The sequence below is a fragment of the Corythoichthys intestinalis genome, chromosome 3 (genome assembly GCF_030265065.1).
Source record: "Corythoichthys intestinalis isolate RoL2023-P3 chromosome 3, ASM3026506v1, whole genome shotgun sequence".
NCBI classification, from domain to species: domain Eukaryota; kingdom Metazoa; phylum Chordata; class Actinopteri; order Syngnathiformes; family Syngnathidae; genus Corythoichthys; species Corythoichthys intestinalis.
This window is the reverse complement of record NC_080397.1, coordinates 21,564,791-21,585,476: the sequence shown is the minus strand read 5'-3', so window position 1 is coordinate 21,585,476 and position 20,686 is coordinate 21,564,791. Positions and strand designations below refer to the sequence as shown.

Genomic DNA, 20,686 nt, shown 5'->3' with positions numbered 1-20,686 from the left:
TCCATTATCTACCACTTAAGGCATCGTGTTATGTATTCAGTCTCATCTTTCCTAGGGTGTAATTTTATTTTCTATTTCCTTGCAATGGACCAGAAGCTGATTTTCTTTTTTTTCATCACTCATATTCAATCTGGACTACTGTCAAATTATGCATTAATGTTCAACACATTATAAAACTTTTTTTTTTTTTTTTTAAGCATACATTTCCCGTTTAAGCATTGGCTGTTTTCCAATGCGCTACCTTGAACCCACCATAATTCTACTGTGGATCTATCAAAAGGTTTGGATTGCTTGATCCGACACAGAGCCACAGTGACTCCAGTGAGTAGCTCAAAATTGTTAAATACAAATATATGCTCTACACCTGCCATTTTATAATATATCCCCATCCTGGCTGTGAACAACGGAATCCTCAACTAGAATTGAATGCGAGTGCACTCTGAGGAAGCATTTCTTGCTGTGCTTGTGCAAGCTCGACTCTTCTGATGTGTTTGACTAGTGTCAGTGCCTTGTACAACACTCATGCATGGTAAGCTTCCCTGGCCACAGCTCAGCTAGAAAACATGAAGTTTGATGTTCTGCAATTACCTACACATGGGCATTCATGCCACCTCAAACAGTCTGTCGTCCTGCCAGTTATTAGTGATAAGGGACACTTTACATAATCAAACCAAACATAATAGCAGAACGTTAGGGAGTAAGGTTGCTAACTCTCTGGGGGGGACAACTCATTGGTAGAGCTAGAGGCCGGTCCGATGGCTGTCACCCTTTTTTATTTTTTTTGTATGTGAAAAGTGATTAGTTTAAACCTGCATTAATTACCGTAGGTGCATATATATAATCTAGCGTTTATTGCCACGACATAACATGTCCAGCTGCCTTGGACGTCTCGACACACACACATTCATTCCAGCGCGTGCTTCCTTGCGCAGAAACTATTTAACAAGTTAAACGATGATTGACGTATGAGGCACATGTGAAGTCGTGCTTCTCTGGCAAGATCAAAGGCAACCATCTGTCCACATCGTTAACTTTAATAAGCGAATGCCACAGTGACTAAGGAACAAAGAGCTGGGAGAGGGAGGGAGGGAGGATAAAAAAGTTTGTAGGATAAAAAAAAAAAAAAAACAGCTATCGCACGTCCTTGCGATGGGACTATTGCGCATGCGCACATCGCGACGGCGATGTTTAAATGATATATCGTTCAGCCTTAGTATGGACAACAACATTTGTAATCCAGTAGCTCTTTTAAGGTAACAGGCTGCAGAGCAGAGTGATATTTTTTCCACCAGTGTGTTTATTTCGTAGGCAGCAGCAAGTATCCACAGATTGTATTGTTTCTTGTTATTCATAAGGAATTTTTGGAAACTCTCATTTGCCCATTTCTTCTGGGGACCATTGACTCAAGCTAGCTTAGCCACGCCCTGAAATTAATAAATAACTAACAAACTGCACGGAATTTCTTGAAATCAACGCCACCGACTAATTTAACCCCCGCTAACTTGAAGATTAAGCCTGTCGAAAATGCTGAACTTCCGCTTTAACATACCCTGGTTGGTATAATTTTTCTCAGCACAACGTCATCGATATGAACTATTATTTTAACACGATAACCTATGACCATATTAGGCCAATAAATACACAAAAATGATCAAATTCTGACTTGAAAAATACATATACAGATATGATGCGTCAAGCGGTCCCGTCCCAAGAGCGCGAGTGCCCTCTCGCGCCTAGTGTGCAGACATGCGTGGAAAAAAAATTTCTATTGTCAAATTAAAACGAACATATTTCCGGTTTTCTGTGGTCTATGGGTGCCAATAATAATGGGGAGAGAGTCTGAAAACATCACTTTCGAGTGCTTTGTGTGAATTTTTTATTTTATTTTATTTTTTTAATGGCGCTTTAAATAAGCCACGATTCATCACAGGATAGGTGGAGGAATACGTTTGCCTGCAGATTCTTAAAAAGCAGCCTACCAGTTCGTTCTGCAAATCAGACACTATTTTGGAGTTTCATGATAATACGGGACAAAGTGCGTCCCTTGTAAGCCCAATATGGGATGCACACTTTTGTTTCCTAATATGGGACAATAACGTTTCTCAAGGGAAGGTCGGTAACCCTATCAGAGAGGGAAAAGTAACCTTAACTAAGCAAGGTATAAGAGAACGAACCATTTGCGTACACTTTGATACCAGTTTACACTGATTGTGAAGTAATAAATTTGTTGGATATCTGTAAATTCTCAAAAACATTTGCCATGGAGGTGCAGACAGAGTTAATAATGCAAGTTTGTTTTGTTTCTTTCATGACAGGCCCTCTGTAAGTGTTGCCTCGTTAAGCAAGTGAGAGTTGAACAGGGAGGGAGGCCTGTCTCATTAGCAGATTAAATTAGTGTTAATGTGACGGCTGCTTGGCGTAGCTTCTTAAATATGATGGCCCATTAGCTATTCAGCCCTGCTTCCGTCTTCATGGGAAGTATAGATAATGCAACCGTGCACAATCCCTCTTTGATCCAACCTTATCAAGCAGGGAATAAATGATGTATTTAATAACATTTACACACCTGTATTATTTTTTTCCTCTCCCATGCTTTTTTAGCCCTCTTTGTTTGCTAGTGTGTTGTCTGCTTAATTTAAAAATGTCATGGTTTGTGGCTATCATGTCACAGCTCGAGCAGAGAGACTCTTTAGGCCTTGTTTGGGGTTATCATTTTTGGCTTAATGTTTGATCTGGAGACTTCGACTTTATCTTCATAGTTGGGGTAACGATTCAGCGAAGAAAAGAGGCTGAGTACATTAAATGAATGCTGATGAGTAAAGGATGTGTATGATGCTACCATATACCAAAATGTCATTTCTGTTTCACACTCTTTCACCAAATCGATGAGATTAACTCTCTGTTGGTGCTCAATCTTTAACTTCACTTTAACCACTCCAATATTCTCTTTTTTAAGTGGCTGCTGATATTCTTAAATTCTCTGCAGGATCTATCATTCATTTAATCATTTGATTAAAAACCACCTTGATTCCACCATTGATCAATTTTCCTCACCAGTCTGCCTTCTTATTAATATACTGAGTGGGATTTGGCACTCCATTGAAAGTCATTTTTAACAATTGAACCCAACAGTGATTCCTCCTCCAAATATATTTTACAGTTGCTCATAAAATTATCTTCAGACACAATAAAAAAAAATGTTGATTAGCATATCCGGCCAATATACTGATGCAATACACTTTTAAGCTAATAAGTCTTTGACTATACAACTAGTCTGAAATACATCTTCTTTTTTAGCGGCACATTAAATATTCTTAATAAAAATAGCACTTTATTGTAAAATACCACTGTGTACAAAGTCCAGACTCATCAGCTAAATTTTCCACCTTTAACGTCATCCTTAAGGAAATGTTTTCATGCATGTATCAAAGCCATGTTTCAGAAATATTTGCTAAGAACACAGGCAGTTGGGAGTGATCAAATGTTGCAAAAATATTTTCTTTCGACTTAAAAAAAAGTTTCATGGTGGTTATTAATTCACTTTAAAATATTTCCTGTGTGAGTAAGTTCACAGAACATTTTTTTTTTTTTTTAAACTTAAGAGGTTGCACTGTACTTCGATATTCATAAATTTCAAATGCACTCAATTTTCAGTAGCCAGAGATGTCAATAATTGAATGATTTCAATGCATATTTCCCATCATGCCTTAAGACTTCTGAAGTGCTGTTTGCAAAATGGTGGATTGCGAGCCTGGAGCTAAGTCGCGTTGGCAGCTTCAAAGCGACATGCAGCATGTGATTACAGAAAGGTTAGCATAGTTGGAACAACTTAATGGCTGCCAATTTGTTCTCCAACCTGCCAGCAAAACTTTTCTCGCTGCTCGTCTTCCCACGGTTTTTATGCAAACATACAACAATGTCACTGACATCCATTTGCCCCTAAAAGCTGAGCTGTGCTGGGTTATTACAGAGTTGACACTATCACAAAAAGTCTGTACTCTGGTAGAAAAGACAGAACATTGATGCAAAACAAGTGCGTAACATTTTTCTTAAAACTTTATTTATTTATTTTTTTCTCCTAGGTAAAATTGGTTTTGCATTACATGCAGCACAACCAATGTAGCATATATAAAAGGGATACACAAAAATATAGCCCTGCCTGTGACGTTCCACAATTAAACTTTGCAACAAGCATGCCCTTCTTGCACGTAAGCGGGACATGAATAACAGATGAGGATTTAATTGATTGGGCCCTGATTGTTTGGCTGCATTATTGATCTTAATACTTGAAGTAACAAACTCAATATGATAATCTTGGAGAGAGCAGCTCTGGTAACAAATAGGACTGTTTTACCTCAGCATTCTGCAAACCTCTGGAAGACATAATTAAGCTCCCCACAAATGAGTACTACAGAAGTAACTCCAAAATGTATATGTTCCAGAAACCTGATCGAAGCATGTTGTGTTTTAATTAGCATTTGAGCAGCTTTCGAGCATGCGACGTTATGGCTCCTTCATTTGAAATTGGCCACGAAAGGCCGAAGGACAAACAAAAAATGCAGGATTAATCTTGATAAACAGAGGACTTGCCCTTTATATTGATTATGTTTACATGGACAAAGTTTCTTTTATCTGACCAATTTTCGATTTAAAATTTGATTGGAATGCTCTGTTTTCATAGACACTAAAAATATTGATCCGATCAAGATGTCATGCATCATACTTTTGGTGGGAATGAAATATTTTGACATGCACAGATTGACCAAATATACCAGAAGTGGTAGAAGAAGAACAAGAAGAAGCCGTACTGACTTCCGTGTCAACAAAACTTCACTATGTCCATTCCTCCATTAAAAATAAGGGTCATTTCATGTATTTCGTCCCGTTTTTCTCCCATCAAGTCTGTCAAAAATTTTAATAATCTTTTAATATTTCCCGCAACATGTTCATCTCTCATGCAGACCAACTTAGTCTTATTCCTACCCTGTGTGTTCCGCTTGCTATGCTAACTATGGCTTTCTGCAATAACAGAAATGCATAGTATACTGACATCACAGACATACATGTATACATACATGACTGCTCCGAACTTTTGGAATTTAATGTTTTCATGCACGCCGATTGGATTAACACTCGACATAAATCACACCTCTTATTCGAAATGGACTCTCGATTAGAATGTGCTAGATCGGGTTCATATATTCCGAATGAGGTGTGTATACGAAGCATTTTTATTCCGATCAGTCTTATAATCCTAATAAAAGTGCCCAAGTAAATTCAGCCATTAACATCTTGCATGATTTCAATCATGATTACAGTTTGAGCTCGCATGTTTTCTATAAATTTAGAAGCATTATTTTCACTTCACTGATTTGGTTGAAATCCGGTGGTCTTTAGACTTTTTAAACTGTTTTGTGGTGTATGAATAAGTCTGTTTTTCCGTCTGATTTTGGCTTTAAAAAAAATGTTTGTTTTTTTTAAATACAGCTATGAACAGAGGCCGCTCAAGTAGATAAACATTCTACTCATAGTACTGTTATTTTATAGTAATATGACTCAAAAGCGCAAGCATTGTTTAGCACGTCTATCTCACAGTTGTGAGATCAAGAGTTCAATCCTGAGCCCTGTGTGGATGCCTTTGTGGGATTTCTCAAGGTACTCCGGTCTCATCTCATATACCAAAAACATGCATGACAGGCTGATTTGACACTCAAAATTCTGCATAGGTGGGATTGCGAGGGTAAACGGTAAATTGGGGTAAGCACAAGTTCAGCACCCAGTAGCCATTGAATGTCCCTGTGGGGAGGAAATATTTATGCACCACAGCAATTGGTATTGGAGTTTCTTGAAGCCCTTGTGCTGGTGACTCAGTTAAAAGATGTCGTTCTAACAAAAGTCAGGCGATGATTACGCTGGAAAGGTCACATTAGTCTTTTGCTCAATTAATAGATCAGAAAAAGTGAGACAGGGCGTTTAACTGTGTAATAGTGATGTAGAGGAAGAGAGGGTAAAGTATATAGCACACAGATCCCTTCTTACCACCAGACAGGTCAAAATGGTGCTGGAGCCAGATCAACAGCCAAAAAACAAAGTTCTTTGTCCACCGACTGGTAAGCAATTGTGTGCTTTGGCAATTTCTATGCATTATTTTACCTGTACATGAAGGGCCTAAATGGTGACATTTTGTAGTAATCAGTTAAGTAATTTGCAACATGTTTACCCGTTACAAATATGTGTCCTCATTAGGCACAATGCAATCTGGCTTTGTATTTGTAACTAAAAATAAATAAATAAATGTTTGTTTTTTGTTTTTTTTTTTTCAAAATCCAAAATGAAGCATATTGTTTTTGTTTTTTTTTAACAACATGGAAACGATGAATATAACACAAAACTGCTGATACTTTATTTTCATTAAACAGAAAAATTCACACTGAATAGTTTAAAAATATTAAATGCGTGAGGTATTCTCCGTTCCCTTTAAATTGATCAAAACACACATGTGTAGCTTTAAATTGTTCTTCTATATTTGCACTAAGGTCTTCTCTTTAAAACAAGGCGACATGTGAATACCTAACATCTCACAACACAAATTGACCTGTATTAGGAAATGCACTCAGTTCGTGTTCTGCTGCACTTAGTAACTCAGCGCATTGTTGGAATGGAACATTCGCACTCCCAGAGTGTGCTGTGCTGTGTGGCACAACAGGGATGAATGAAATGCAGCGTAAAGCTCGTTAGTCAGAAAAATCCATAAATAAGCCGCAGCAAATGTTTAAGTCTCAGGGTTCAAACCGTGGGGAAAAAAGCAGCGGACAGTTTAGTGTAGATATTACGATCATTATTTGATAGCAGTAATATCACAACTCAAGCTGTTATATTCCCTCAATATTTTATATTTTCACGTTCCAAAAAGGTTATAAACAAAATATCCCGATGGCTGTGCTCACAAAAATAAAAAGTTTTATATAAAACTAAGAAACTTAGATAATTTAACGATGGCACCCAAAAGACAATAATAGTATACCTATAGACTGTTATTTCACTGTACTTTAGTTGTAGCCATGAAACTCTCTGCGTCAAGTTGCATGAAAGCATATGTGAGTCAAGTAAACTATTTCCCTTATGTGATTTTGAAAGCTGCTTGATGTGTTTTTGAAGTTGTTTGTCAATCAGCATAATGTAGTCCCCACCGATTCATGCGGTATACATTTAATATCGCCTCCTTCTAATGACATCTTCTGGCTTTTGTTTTTAATCACGTGCGAGAGCCAAGAAACGCTGGTTTGTTCTCTTTCTCCTTATCTGAGGGCTGTGACAGATTGTGTCAGGTGTGTCACCACTCCAATGAAAATTTGGATCACTTTTTGACAGGCGCCCCATTCGTAGTCAAGATACGAATGCCTGGATGACAGAGACGAGTATAAATTGGACCAGATGGAAGAGAGGGCTGAACTTCAAACCACTGAGAAGCACTTCAAAAGTCTCCCTCTTCGAATCCTTTACGAAGTCTCTTGTATTGCGTTTTACGTATGCATGAAGGGTGTTTGAATTTTTTTTCTTTCTTTTTCCCGTCAAAAACATTCTTTTCGACTGGAAGGTTCGGCTGGCATATATTTTGCTAGGCTAGTACTTGTTGCCTGTCTACCTTGTAGTGTACCTTGTGAGAGGTGTACATGAAAGTCAACATGTTGGTGCTCTACTGTAGCTACTGGCAACCATTAGTTGGTTTAAAAAAAAAAAACGGTTAATAAGTTATTGTTGGATAGCAAACTTCACTGCATCCGTTGTATTTTCACTGTTTTTTTATGTTTGGGAGTGGTATACAGGTACAGTAATTGTGTGCCGCTGAGGGACATGTGTGCCCTCTTGGCTCTATACTTACAGCTCATTATTTCCAACTAATTCTTTAGGGAGTCGGCCACAGTTACAGCTAATGCATGTGTGTTAGACCACTTGACCTTGGTTGCTATGACAGCCACGCAAAAGGCTGTACAGAGGTGTCAGCTTATCTCTTGACATGTCCCACAGGCTTACAAGTCACCGACCCACTCGCTGTTTGTGTGTAAGTGGAATGATGATTAATACTTTAGTTTGAAAAGACAACAATGAGTGGTTTCACATCTTGGTTCGAGTGGGTCTCCTTTGTAATGTTAAGTTTTTAATGCCTCTTTTTCTTTTTTCTGTGCAACACTCGTGGCTCTCTCACCTGTCAACAGCCTGGTTGTTGTTTGTAGTAACTTATACCTTGTCCCCTTTGCCCATCAACCTCTTTCTCTGCTAATGAAAAACATATCAACTTTGAGCATGTGAGCATGAGCAACTTTGACAGGTTTGTGATAAAAAAAAAGTCTGCTGTGTTTTTATGTCTATAGCTATATTTCATACCCTGGTGTACATGACATGAGCGGACTGAAAATGCTTAAAAAGAGGGGCGTGGCTCCATTTGCGACCCAGTTCTTCAGCAGCTCTAACGTCACACAGACAAGAGATGAAGCAGTGTTAAAATGGCAACAAAAATTATTATTATTGTATATTGTGAGCCCAAAGAGCTTTACATATTCACATTCACTAATTTATACACCCGCAGGCGGTGCTGATGCCATGCCCACTGATAGTATTTTAGTGCAAAGTGTCTTGCCGAAAGACACTTCAACAGTAGGCAGTTGGAGTGGGAGTAGATCGCTGATCATCGGGTGACTACTAGCTGCACCATGGCTGCCAATGATGGAGACAAAATGTTTCCTTGTTGGTGGTCCACTAAGCTTGTCACGACATGCAATAAGTCAATTAGTCGCACGGTAATTAAAAATGAAGTCGGTAATTTTACCGGCTGCCATTTATCGCCGCGTGCGTACGTGCATACTTTTGTGCGTGCGTGTGTTTGTGTGCACTCGGGACACGTATGTGTTGATCACATAGGAGACTTCCTTACACAGATGTTTATTGGTCATCAACATACTGTAGAATTAAAGTTCAGACATACAAAATAAGGAAACACATCTATATTAAACATTGTAAAATGTTAGCATTGCTACATTGAGGCTAATGGAAAAAAGACAATATGCTAACCACTTTAGCCTACTGCAGTCTTCTGCAAAACGCAAACTTGCGTTTAAAAGTGACACTTTAAACATGAAAATTCGCTAGTTTACAGCATTTTCAAATGATGCGGGGAAAAAAAAAAACTATTGCTGACACCACATGCATAATGAAAACTAAACATAAATGCACTTTTTTTTTTACTGAGTGTAAAGCTTACAGTTAGCGGCTTATTGAATGTACTTCTGGTGAACATTTCAAAATAAGAACAGATTTCTGGAGTTAATCTCACATTCTTCAGATTCTGCACTAAAATAGATTTAAAATGACAGTGATTATGAACAATTTTGATCGACAATAAATGATTTGGCTTCAAATGACATTTCGGATCAAATCAACACTTTTGATGGGCTCTAATGGGCAGAGAACAAAAATGACGTTGGGTTTCTCACCGATTTCATAATTTGCACTTAGCTAGCTTTCAAATGACTTGAAATGCATTGTGTTTTTTTCCCAAAGATTATTTATGATATAGTTTGTGTTTTATTTAAGAATAACAATTTGTTGCATTTGAATGGGTGATTTAGTTGGATGTATTGTCACCACATTAGTGGTTGAATTGTTTAAAGGGAAAAAAAAAAAAAAAGACAATATGTATATCGGCAATAATTTTTGAGGCAATATATTATGGAGTTAGAATCATGAAAAAATACGGTTTGCAAATGAAAGCAATCATTCATAAAAGAATGAATTTTGATTTGCGGACAGATTGATTTTGATATGCCTGAGGAAAGAAGTGCATTCTTTTACAGATTGAGGTGCTTTCTCTTGCGGATGAGAGCGTTTTCTCTTGCGTAACGAACTGCTTTCTCGTTTCACTCAGCCCAGACGATATAGGGCTGCCAGAAATCCTTTCCCTAACAGCAGATGGCGCTTTTCACTATTCAAAGGCCACCGGGACTTGCTTGGCACAGCCAGACTGTTCTCCCTGTATTTTTCAAACACTGTGAGAATAGTCTGGGACCCAGCCCATTAACGGCCTCTCGAGCAAGCACAAAATCAACCATCCAATCAGATTCGTTTATTTGCGTGACGTGTTCTTAATGAGGAACGTCACTTTTCCGCATCGGAAGTCGTCTCCACAACAACAACTAGAATATGTTCCAATCCACGGTAAAATCAGATTTAAATTACTAAAAACACATCGACACAAGTCATTGACAACAGTCTGTCTCGCGCTAGCCATGTTGAATAAACTCCGCTCAACTCGTATGTTTACTTCCGCGCACAAGTCCCTCGTCGCTTTAATAATGTCACGTTCACCCGTCGCTGATTGGTCCACTCTGCTGTCTGTTTGCTGTGGCTTGCTCCGTCCTGGAAATTTTATCCGCTGAATGGTAGCCGACTCAATAGCTGGAACAGCGTTGAGTCTGGTGTACCAGGCTACACCGGGACTATTCATTCATTCATTCATTTTCCATGCCGCTTTTCCTCACGAGGGTCGCGGAGGTGCTGGAGCCTATCCCAGCTAACTCAGGGCAGTAGGCAGGGGACACCCTGAACTGGTTGCCAGCCAATTGCAGGGCACAAGGAGACATACAACCATTCACGCACACACTCATACCTACGGACAATTTAGAGTGTTCAATCAGCCTACCATGCATGTTTTTGGGATGTGGGAGGAAACCGGAGTTCCTGGAGGAAACCCACGCAGGCACGGGGAGAACATGCAAACTCCACACAGGAAGGCCGAAGCCCGGGATTGAACCCTTGATCTTAGAACTGTGAGGCAGACGTGCTAAACACTCAGCCACCGTGCCGTCACACCGGGACTAGACAAGTCAAAATTGGAAGTTGCACTCTCGTTTTATTGATCTGCTCCATGCGAGGCTGGGGTGGTCTCACTACACGATCGTGATGGGCTGAAGTCACTGTCTATTGAGCGAGGACGGCAGAAAAGATTAACCAAAAAAAAAATTCTTTTTTTGGGTGATAATTTTTTAAATGACTCATGAGAAAGCATCCAATGATTATGACCTAGATAGAAGAAAATACAATGCCTTCTAATGTTGAAACCGGTTTAATGCACATTCAGTGATATGAAAAAGTATCTGAACCTTTTGGAATTTCTCACATTTCTGCATTAAAACACCATCAAATCTGATGTGATCTTTGTCAAAATCAGACAGATGAAAATACAGTGTCTGCTTCAACTAAAACTGCCCAAACATTAATAGGTTTTCATATTTTAATGAGGATAGCATGCAAACAATGACAGAAGGGGGAAAGTCTTATCAAAGACTAAAAGGCTAGTTGAGCTATAGATATCTGAAAAACCATGTAGCCTATGTTATAACAAAGTCTGTAACGTTTTAATAACGTTTGAATTTTAACGGCGTGAATGGTCTCTGAAGGGTATAATATGGGAGAGTAAGACAATTGGGTATGTAAGAAAAGCACTTTTTAAATTCCTGAAAGTTGTTTTATGGAAAGGGTGGAGAAATGGATGCATTCTTGTGCATTAGATGGCAGTATGCAAGCATATCAAGGTGATTTATGTGTTAAATTCAGACATATAAAAACATTATTATTCAACCCACATGCAGACCATTCAAAGAATATAACAATAGTGTAGTGACACCCCAGTCTAGCATGGAGCAGATCAATAAAACTGGAGTGGAACTTCCGGTTTTGACGTATCTAGTCCTAGTGGCCTTTGAATAGAGAAAAACGCCATCTGCTGTTAGGGAAAGTATTTTTGACAGCCCCATATTGTTGGGCTGAGTGAAAAGAGAAAGCAGTTAGATCTGCAAGAGAAAGTAGTTCGATCTGCCAGCAAATCAAAATTGATCTGTAAGCTGATCAAAACTTACTCTTTTATGAGTGATTGTTTTTATTGGCAAACCACACTTTTCGTTTATGAATCACATTTCATTTGTAAACTAGACTTATTTCCCTTTTGAATGTTTTGAAGGATTGTTTTTATTTGCAAACCAAACCTTTTTCATTTGCAAACAACGCTTTTTCTCTTTTTAGTTTTGGAATGATTCTAACGCAATAATAATATATCTAATAACATAATATATTACCTCCTATTAAATTTGTTATCGCTACAGGCCTACGGCCCACAATGATTTTTGCCAATTAGACCTTTATATTTAAAGATAAGCATACTACATATTATCTCTTCAAATATCACAATTTAGTCTTATGTGGCTTATTTGTGTTTCTGGTGTAATCTCATTCAAACATCTTCTGATGCTGTGCACAGGAAAAAAAAAACAGCCTCCTATTATTCATTTCAAATATAACTGAGAAACTTTATCCCAAAAAAACTATTTGACAAACATTTGGGTGTTGCTATGGAAATTAAATTCCGTTCCCCTTGTGTCTTCATTCCTTTCTCCCCAACACTTTTTCCACCGCCCTTACTTGCTTTCTCTCTGACCCAGCACTGATAGACTCCATATTTCATGCCTCACTTATGTCTGTTGGCCTCTCATGAAAATACAATGTAATAGATTCTGCATGCTGCTGTTTTGATGTAATAGCTCTTTATTTCTCCTCTGTCAATTTTTTTTGTACATTTGACACTGTCACGCATGGACAAACAATTTATGTTACTTCCCAAGTTTTGTCCAGCCGTTTTCTTGGTTGACCCAGTAGTGACATTACCTTGTTGTACACGTTGATGTTTTAGGAACCGTGCCAGTGTTTGTTTGCATGCGGGAGTGATAAGTGCCGATTATACATATCAGACCATCATGTCTCACTTGTGCTTGAGTTGTGCTTTGGCACTGATAACGTCCAGTTACTGAGAACGCATGACACCTTAGGGGGTAATGCGATTAGCGGGGAGGGACAGAGGATTTGTTCAAAGAGCATAGAGAGGATAATCAAACACAAAAAAAGTCGGGATTATCAAAAGATTGAGGAAAAACGGACCATATCCCTGCCAGTCTTCATCCTGCTCCCCAATGATTCTGGAGGACAAGGGACAATGACGCAAATATATTTTGCCTTAGTCTTCATTTTTGTGTCTTCTTCATATCAGTCATATCAGGAGAGAGTATACCTAGCATACCTAAGGCCGGGATGTGTCAGCCACTCCTTAATGAGACAGGGTAAAGTTATCCAACTAACACTTGACACCGAGTATAAGTAATGCAAGTAAAATCCAACTCTTAGAATTGCATTTGAATGGAAAGTTATGATTTTATGTTTGTACACCAATTTAAAGCCCACTTCATAATCATGTCAGAAATGCTTGATCTAGAAACCCACATTTTTTCCCCAAGTTAGTGCTGGTTTAGTTACTGTACTCACAGCAGAAATCATCCAATTATTATTCATTATTTTCCAGTTTAAAAAAAAAAAACACACATCTAGTATCTCCCCTTAAATCAAAAGGATTTTTTTGAGTGATTACCATATTTTTCGGACTATAAGGCGCTCTTGACTATAAGTCGCACTTACCACATTTTTACAAGAAAACGGTATTTTTTCATATATAAGACAGAGTGTCTTATATATACGCTATATGCCACAGGTGTCCAAATTGTATTATGGGTTTAATTTACACCAAAACACATTACCAAAAGACATTTTCAAAGCGAGGGGAAAAAGGTAGCAGCAAAAATTGTAGTAATTGTTGCACTTGGGCTGAGATCTGCCCTTTCTGCATGTTCTTCAAAGTCGTGCTGCAACGATTAATAGATTAACTCGAGTATTCGATTAGAAAAAAATATTCGAATTAAATTTTATTGCTCTGAGTATTCGTTTAATTAGAGTGGCGTGTTAATGGTTTATTTTGAAACTGTTTGCATTTAGTTTTATTGATTAGGGTGGATACAATGCCCTCTGGTCTGCCTCATTTCACATGGCTGAATCCAACAGCTCCCTGTTAAGACCAACATAAGCTAAGTTTTTGTTTGAGCTAATGTTTTTTAATGCATTCATAATTTCGTTTGTAGATATATTTAGCCGTTTTTTGTGGGAATATGTGTTTGAACCTTTTGTTAAGAGCATTGTTTAAAAAAAAAACAAAAAAACATGGCGTTTTATAGCATTTAAGCTAGCGGACGTTTGCTATGTAAGTTAGTCAATTGTTCTTTTGTTGTACATACATCCACCTTTTTTTTTTTTTTTTTAAATTATTATACCGTTTGAGGCTCAGCTCAGGTATTTTAATTTTTCATTTTCCCTCTCCGATTACTCGATTATTCAAACTAATTCATCGATTAATCAACTACTAAAATAATCGATAGCTGCAGCCCTACTTCAAAGTGAACTTTAAAATGAAACATAAAACTTTGAAAGTCAAACTCACCTGAGCGTGTACACTACAGTATGTAATTTGTAGTACAAATGTTTGTTTTACTATCCCATTTCAATGAATAACTGCCATTAAATTAAGAGAAAAGCTACGCATAATCATTTAAGCTGCGTTTATACCAGCCAAGTTATATTCTTGTTGTGCAATAGGTTCCTATACAACGTCAAAGTAATTGTGAATTGAATTGCGACAGGCGGCGCTGGCGATTGGCGATGTGCACATAGCGTGACATGATTTGTCACGTTTGTCTTCACTGGTACTAAACATATGAAGTGGCAGGTGGAAAACAGCTATTCAGGGTTTATATTATTTATATTCAACTTTATATTTTTTTATTTACACCCGCTCGAAATACCTTAGCAATTAAGTGTTATTGTGTCCCAAAATTGCCGAACACTCAAATTTCAGAACCAGTTCTGTTATTCTCTTTTACCTTTCCTCTTTTTTCATGATAAGGAGTCAGATAGCCCATGGTGTTTTATTAACAAAACTGACCTTTTAATAATTCCTAACTTCATTGAATTTGCTTCCCATTAAGTATGAAAACACCTCTTGTCCAGCAACGCGTGTCTATTTCTGCCTTTTGACTGACCCTGCGCTTTGTTGTAATCTGATGACGCTTTTGCAGAGTTTGCAGAGGTAAAAAAGACACTGTGGGCGTGAGCTAATGTTCTCTGTGATGTGTGTTGGTGCTTAGTTCACCGTCCAATCATAACAATCTGAATCATCAGTTGAAGGGCTTCGTTTACAAAAAAGATCCTAGGTTTGAACCAGAAATGTGGCCAGGAGGACAGGCTCAACTTTTATAACTTACCAGCTCTACTGTCAACATTGGAAAGTATGTGCGGTCTTGGCCTTTTGCTGTTCTTTTGTGGTGTGCGCGTGTGTTCATGTGCAGGCTCATTTACTGTATGTTTCTGAATGACTCTGCACGTGCACTTTACTTTCATGAGACCCGTGGTTTCTCACGCCGGTCAGGGGAACTCATAAAACATCCAAAAAGAGGTTGATGTCATCCATCCAGCCACAAATAAGCAATTTAGGTCTCTGCTAACCATAGGATGCCTTGACCGATGAACTTGGTTTTGGGAAAAATCACAGTTTAGGACAGATCTGTTGACCTGTATTAGAGCACACACAGCCTTTCTTGCTTTATGTCTGATCTGAATTTCCCCCTTAGGCCAAAAGAAACAGCACAGCAGCTATTAAAATGAGCTTGGCCTCTTTATGTGTCCCTGTAATGTTTTTCAGTGAGCTGTTGAACCCACTGGACAATTTCTCTTTGTCATTTAAAAACCTTCACCGCATCAAAAGATGTGGCTTCTTTCCTGACTGTGTATAACAAGCAGGTCCAGCCGTCCTAGTTCTCTCAAAAGTGAGCATAGTCTATTGTCTGATATACAGTAAATTCATTTTATAATGTGTTCTATTAGCTTACTCATGCAGCACCCATGGCCAACTAATTTGCTGTATAACAGGCAAGTCTCTCATACAACAGCCTCCTTACATTGTAGTTTATGTTGGGATTTATTTGGTTTGCTACTGGTCAGTAGTAGTACGTTTGAGGAAAAATAAACACATTTTTGGTACTCTCAGACTGACACACAAGAGTCAACTTTATTTATATAGCGCTGTCAGAGCAGCCACATCTAGACCAGGTATGTGACATTTACAAAAATAGCAAAAAAATCAAGACAATAATGTAATGGACACAACACTTACATTGGATCGGGGGTCTGCAACCCTCTTTAGCGCTTCCCTCATGGCTCCCTGGAGCTTTTTAAAAAATGTTTCAAAATGGAAAAAGATGGGTACGGAGCCCCTAAAACAGGGGTCCTCAAATGCAAATGTTGAAGGTCCAAAACTTTTTTCATACAAGCATGGGTCCATTTGTTAATGTAGGTCAAGTACAAGGCAGGTCGAAGGTGGTAAAGTTGGTTCTCTTTGGACCAAACAAAAATACAATGAAAATTCTGATTAAATAAAAATAAATTAAACATTTTTTTGACTTAAAATAAAAATGCAAAAAAAAAAAAAAAAAAAAAAAAAACATGTAAGAACAATGCTTACACATGACCACTAAATAATTGACGAGATCTGTCATTAAGGTGCAAACAATAACTATTGACATTACAACTATTGACAACTATTACATTTTGTAAATGTAAAACACTGCTGGACAAAAAAGAACATGTGCAAGTAGTACAGTACATGTTCACTTGTTCAGAACAAAGGACAAGTTCTGTCATCAAGGTGCAAACATAACAATTATTGACAGTAACTTTAACTGTAAAACACTGCTCAATGAGAGAAATGGCATTTGGGGGTCACAAAGCTATTTACCCACATCACCAGCCAGTACTTCAGTGTGTCTTGTGGTTGATAAATCTGAGAGTGATATTTGATTTTTGTTGTCATTTTCTCCTTTACTTTCCCTTTGAACATTGCTGTCATCACTTCATACACTCTTTTATATAATTATCCCTCAGAGAACGGCTTCTTATGTTTGTCATTCCATTCTTCATTGAAACGGCAATTTTCGTTGTCCACTTTTCTTCTCTTGGTCAACTTTCAGCATGCCATTTTGTTAGATTCCGTCTTCTACCGGTGGTACGTGTGGTGTTAGTGAATGTTGCTTAACGTTGTGATGTTCTACTGGTGGCATGTGTGGTGTTAGTGGACGTTGCTTAACGTTGTGATCTTGAACGTTGCCCGCATGCAGCGAGAGTGCCGGGGTAACACAGGGAAATAAATAAATCATATTTGCTCACAGTATGAATCACGTTCTTGAATGAAAAATAAAGTACACGACAGGATGTACAAACAGGTTGCAAAGTGCCGGGTGTGACTCGTGTTTTGAGGTTGATGACACTGCTGCGTTCCGTCCACGCTAGCTAGTAGCATGCAGGCTCTCTCAGCCAATCAGCGCATCCACGCCGGCTCTCTCAGCCAATCAGCGCATCGTTGTCATAGCGATTACAACAGAAGTGACAAAATGTAAGATATTTGACTAAAAATCAAACAGAATTTAGTGATAGAATAGTAGTGCATGGCGATAGATCGGCGATTCATATAAATGATGTATATTGAAAAAGAGTTTTTTTTTTTTTTTTTCTCTTTCGTTTTATCGTACGTCCGTGGGTCCGCAGAGAGGTGTCCCGTTGTCCGGTCGTGGACCGCGGTCCGCTAATTGAGGACCACCGCCCTAAAGGGACAACAACAGAAATAAAAAATGAAATGTAAACGATCTGGTGCGCACTAAAAACTATCTGTCAAGCATTAGAAACTATCTGGTCCACACTGGAAAATATCTGGTGCCTACCAGAAAGTTACCTTTTAAGGCGCACAATGGACACCAGCATTTTCAGCGTGCGAAAAATGATGATAAAAGATTTAGTTGAGCTTTTGCTTTTCTCGTACGCACCATTAGTTTTCTAGTGCTCCCCACATACTATCTGGTGCGCACCAGATGGTTTAAATTTATTTATTTAAATAATTATTCAGTCGATGTTCCTTTAGGGCCTTCGTACATTAATATTGTAATGAAGTTGAGGCGGCATCGTACAACAAAAGTAGTCATGTGGTGCGTCATTTTGTAAAGGATGCACTGCAGGGAAAATAAACATTTAATCATGAAGGCTCATTATTAAAGATGTCCCGATCACGTCATTTTCAAAGTATCGGAATCGGCAAAAAAATATCGGACATGCCTTTTTTTTAATATATATATAATTTTTAATTAAATCGTTTTGTAATTGTATTTAGCGTTACAGAAAAAATGTCTTACACTCATCCAGAGTCTTTAGTTTTGGCTTAAAGTGGGGCTGTCAAATTTATCGCTTTAACGGCGGTAATTAATTTTTAAAAAATTAATCACGTTAAAATATTTAACGCAATTAACACATGCGCTGCACGACCCACTCACGCACTGTCGCGTTCAATCTATAATAGCGCCGTTTTACCAATATATAGAGCTAAAAGGCAGCGTAAAATGAGTAGAGTGAAATTTGGCAGTCTTTGGAGCCTTTATTTAATTGGCTCAAGCTTCAAAATCCCTCTCAATAATTAGAAATATCGTGGGAAGCAATGTGGGGAAGAAAGGTAGTAGTTGATTTTTTTTCTGAACACCCTATGTTATTTCTCAACGCAGAGAAGATATATGAATTGGTGCCACTACGCACAGTCATGGTTACACTTCCCATCATGCATTTGGGCAGAACAGTTAAATGGCTACAGTATCATTTACTGAAAGCTCAACAAATACACTAGATGGCAATATTTAGTCACAATGTACAAAGTCACATTTATCCTTTAAGAATTACAAGGCTTTCTATCCGTGGATCCCTCTCACAGAAAGAATGTTAATAATGTAAATGCCATCTTGAGGATTTGTCATAATAAACAAATACAGTACTTATGTACTGTATGTTGAATGTATATATTCGTCCGAGTTTTATCCATTTTTTTCTTAATGCATTGCCAAAATGTATATGATTGGGAAAAATTATCAGGAATGATTGGAATTGAATCGGGGGCAAAAAAAAAAAGCAATCGGATCGGGAAATATCAGGATCAGCAGATACTCAAACTAAAACGATCGGGATCGGATCGGGAACAAAAAAACATGATCGGAACAACCCTACTCATTATGTACAGTATTTGTAGCCAACTTAGTCATTTTGATAATAGGCTAAATTAGCACATACTCTATACACTACCATCACTTAGACCCCAAACTTTTGAACAGTAGTGTTGATACATACAGCATGTGTTGCCTTTATTATATGGCTTATACAGTGGTAACCATACTTACGAACGTCTCTACATACAGAATTTTCAGGTTAAGGGGAAAATATTGCCTATTGTTACGAAAGAAATTTCAGGATATGTCCTGAAAGTCCTTTTCATTCGCCCCTCGTATTTTGACAGCTTTACATGAGTGTATTAACTTTGATTCTTTACTCTATTCTTGTTTATTTTATTTTATTTATTTTTTTAACATGATGCAGAACTCAGATTTTATGTTTATTTTATAATAATCTAATTGTAACATAATATTGTTACAAAATATATTTGTTACATGTTTTGATGCATTTTTATGCATTATAAATGATTTATGTCTGAATTTTGGGGGGCATGAAACGGGTTAGGGCATTTAAATGGAAAACGTGGAAAACTATTTACAGAATTTTCAGGTTACAAAATTTATTCCAGACCCAATTGATTTAGTAAGTAGAAGTACCACTATATAAGGCTTTTAATTTTTTTCGGCTTTAGACATATTTCTTTGTTGTTGTTGTTTTTTTTTTTTTCTTTAGTCCAATATTGCTCTTTTAACGTTTTGGGTTGCCGACCCCTGTATTGGATAAAAGATGTCATGATTACAGCGTGCATGATATCACTCACATTCACCAACTGGTTATGTTTGAAAGTTAACAAGAAAGTTGCTTGTAACCTTTTAAGGCTCATGGGCATTATGTCTTTGAATGACTCTGCATATGCACTTTATTTCCATGAGAGACGTGGTTTTGCCATGAGAGTCGCTTGAAGCGACTGCACAATCCTTTGAGTAATATACAACGGGGACATACAAAAAGAAAGGTGAAATTATACAGTTCCAGTTTGATCAGCATCACTTCGCTCCTCATATGCCGCATCACATTCCTCTCTGCATATCCTAGTTCAGACTTGATGTTGATAATGCACTTAGCTCATTTTTCTACCCTAAACAAATGCCATGCATCTGACTAACAACATAAATCATGCTGTAAGCACTCGTTTTAGGACATCATGGGGTTGAAAAAGGCAATTATTGTGAAGGTGGGACAAAACAAATAGGGCATTCTGGAACTGTTGTGATGTCACCAGTGAAGTTGCAGATCGCGGTTTAATGAAACCAACAGAAACACATCAACTGCAAAAACCAGAGATGCGATACTTAGGCCACCAAGCTTGAACTGCATCGATTCCATGGCTGGACGATTAAATTATGTCCAAGAATGTTATGAACCTATGGATTTTCCTCATGGTAAATAATCATTTGAGCTTTTTAGCTGCTTTTCCTTTTGTGACACTTTCTCCTGTTTGTGTGTGTGTGTGTTTGTGTATTTGTGTGTGTGAGTGTATGGGAGAGAGCATACAAAATCAGCAAATTCCTCGCTTTCAGAATCTCAAGGGGCACATGATGGTATGGAAATTTGCTCAGCACAGCCGCTAATAGTCCTGCCCGAAATCGTATTCTGGCGGCAATAAAAAAAGACTGTGAGCGTGAAGTGGTGGAAGATAGAGAAGAACGAGAGAAGAGGAGGAAGA

The 20,686-nt window shown here is 38.0% G+C and overlaps 1 protein-coding gene across 1 annotated transcript in view; it reads left to right on the top strand.

Annotated features, from left to right (window-relative positions):
* Positions 1-20,686, top strand: part of fbxl17 (F-box and leucine-rich repeat protein 17) — a 386,432-nt gene that overhangs the window by 199,897 nt on the left and 165,849 nt on the right. The window lies entirely within an intron of this gene.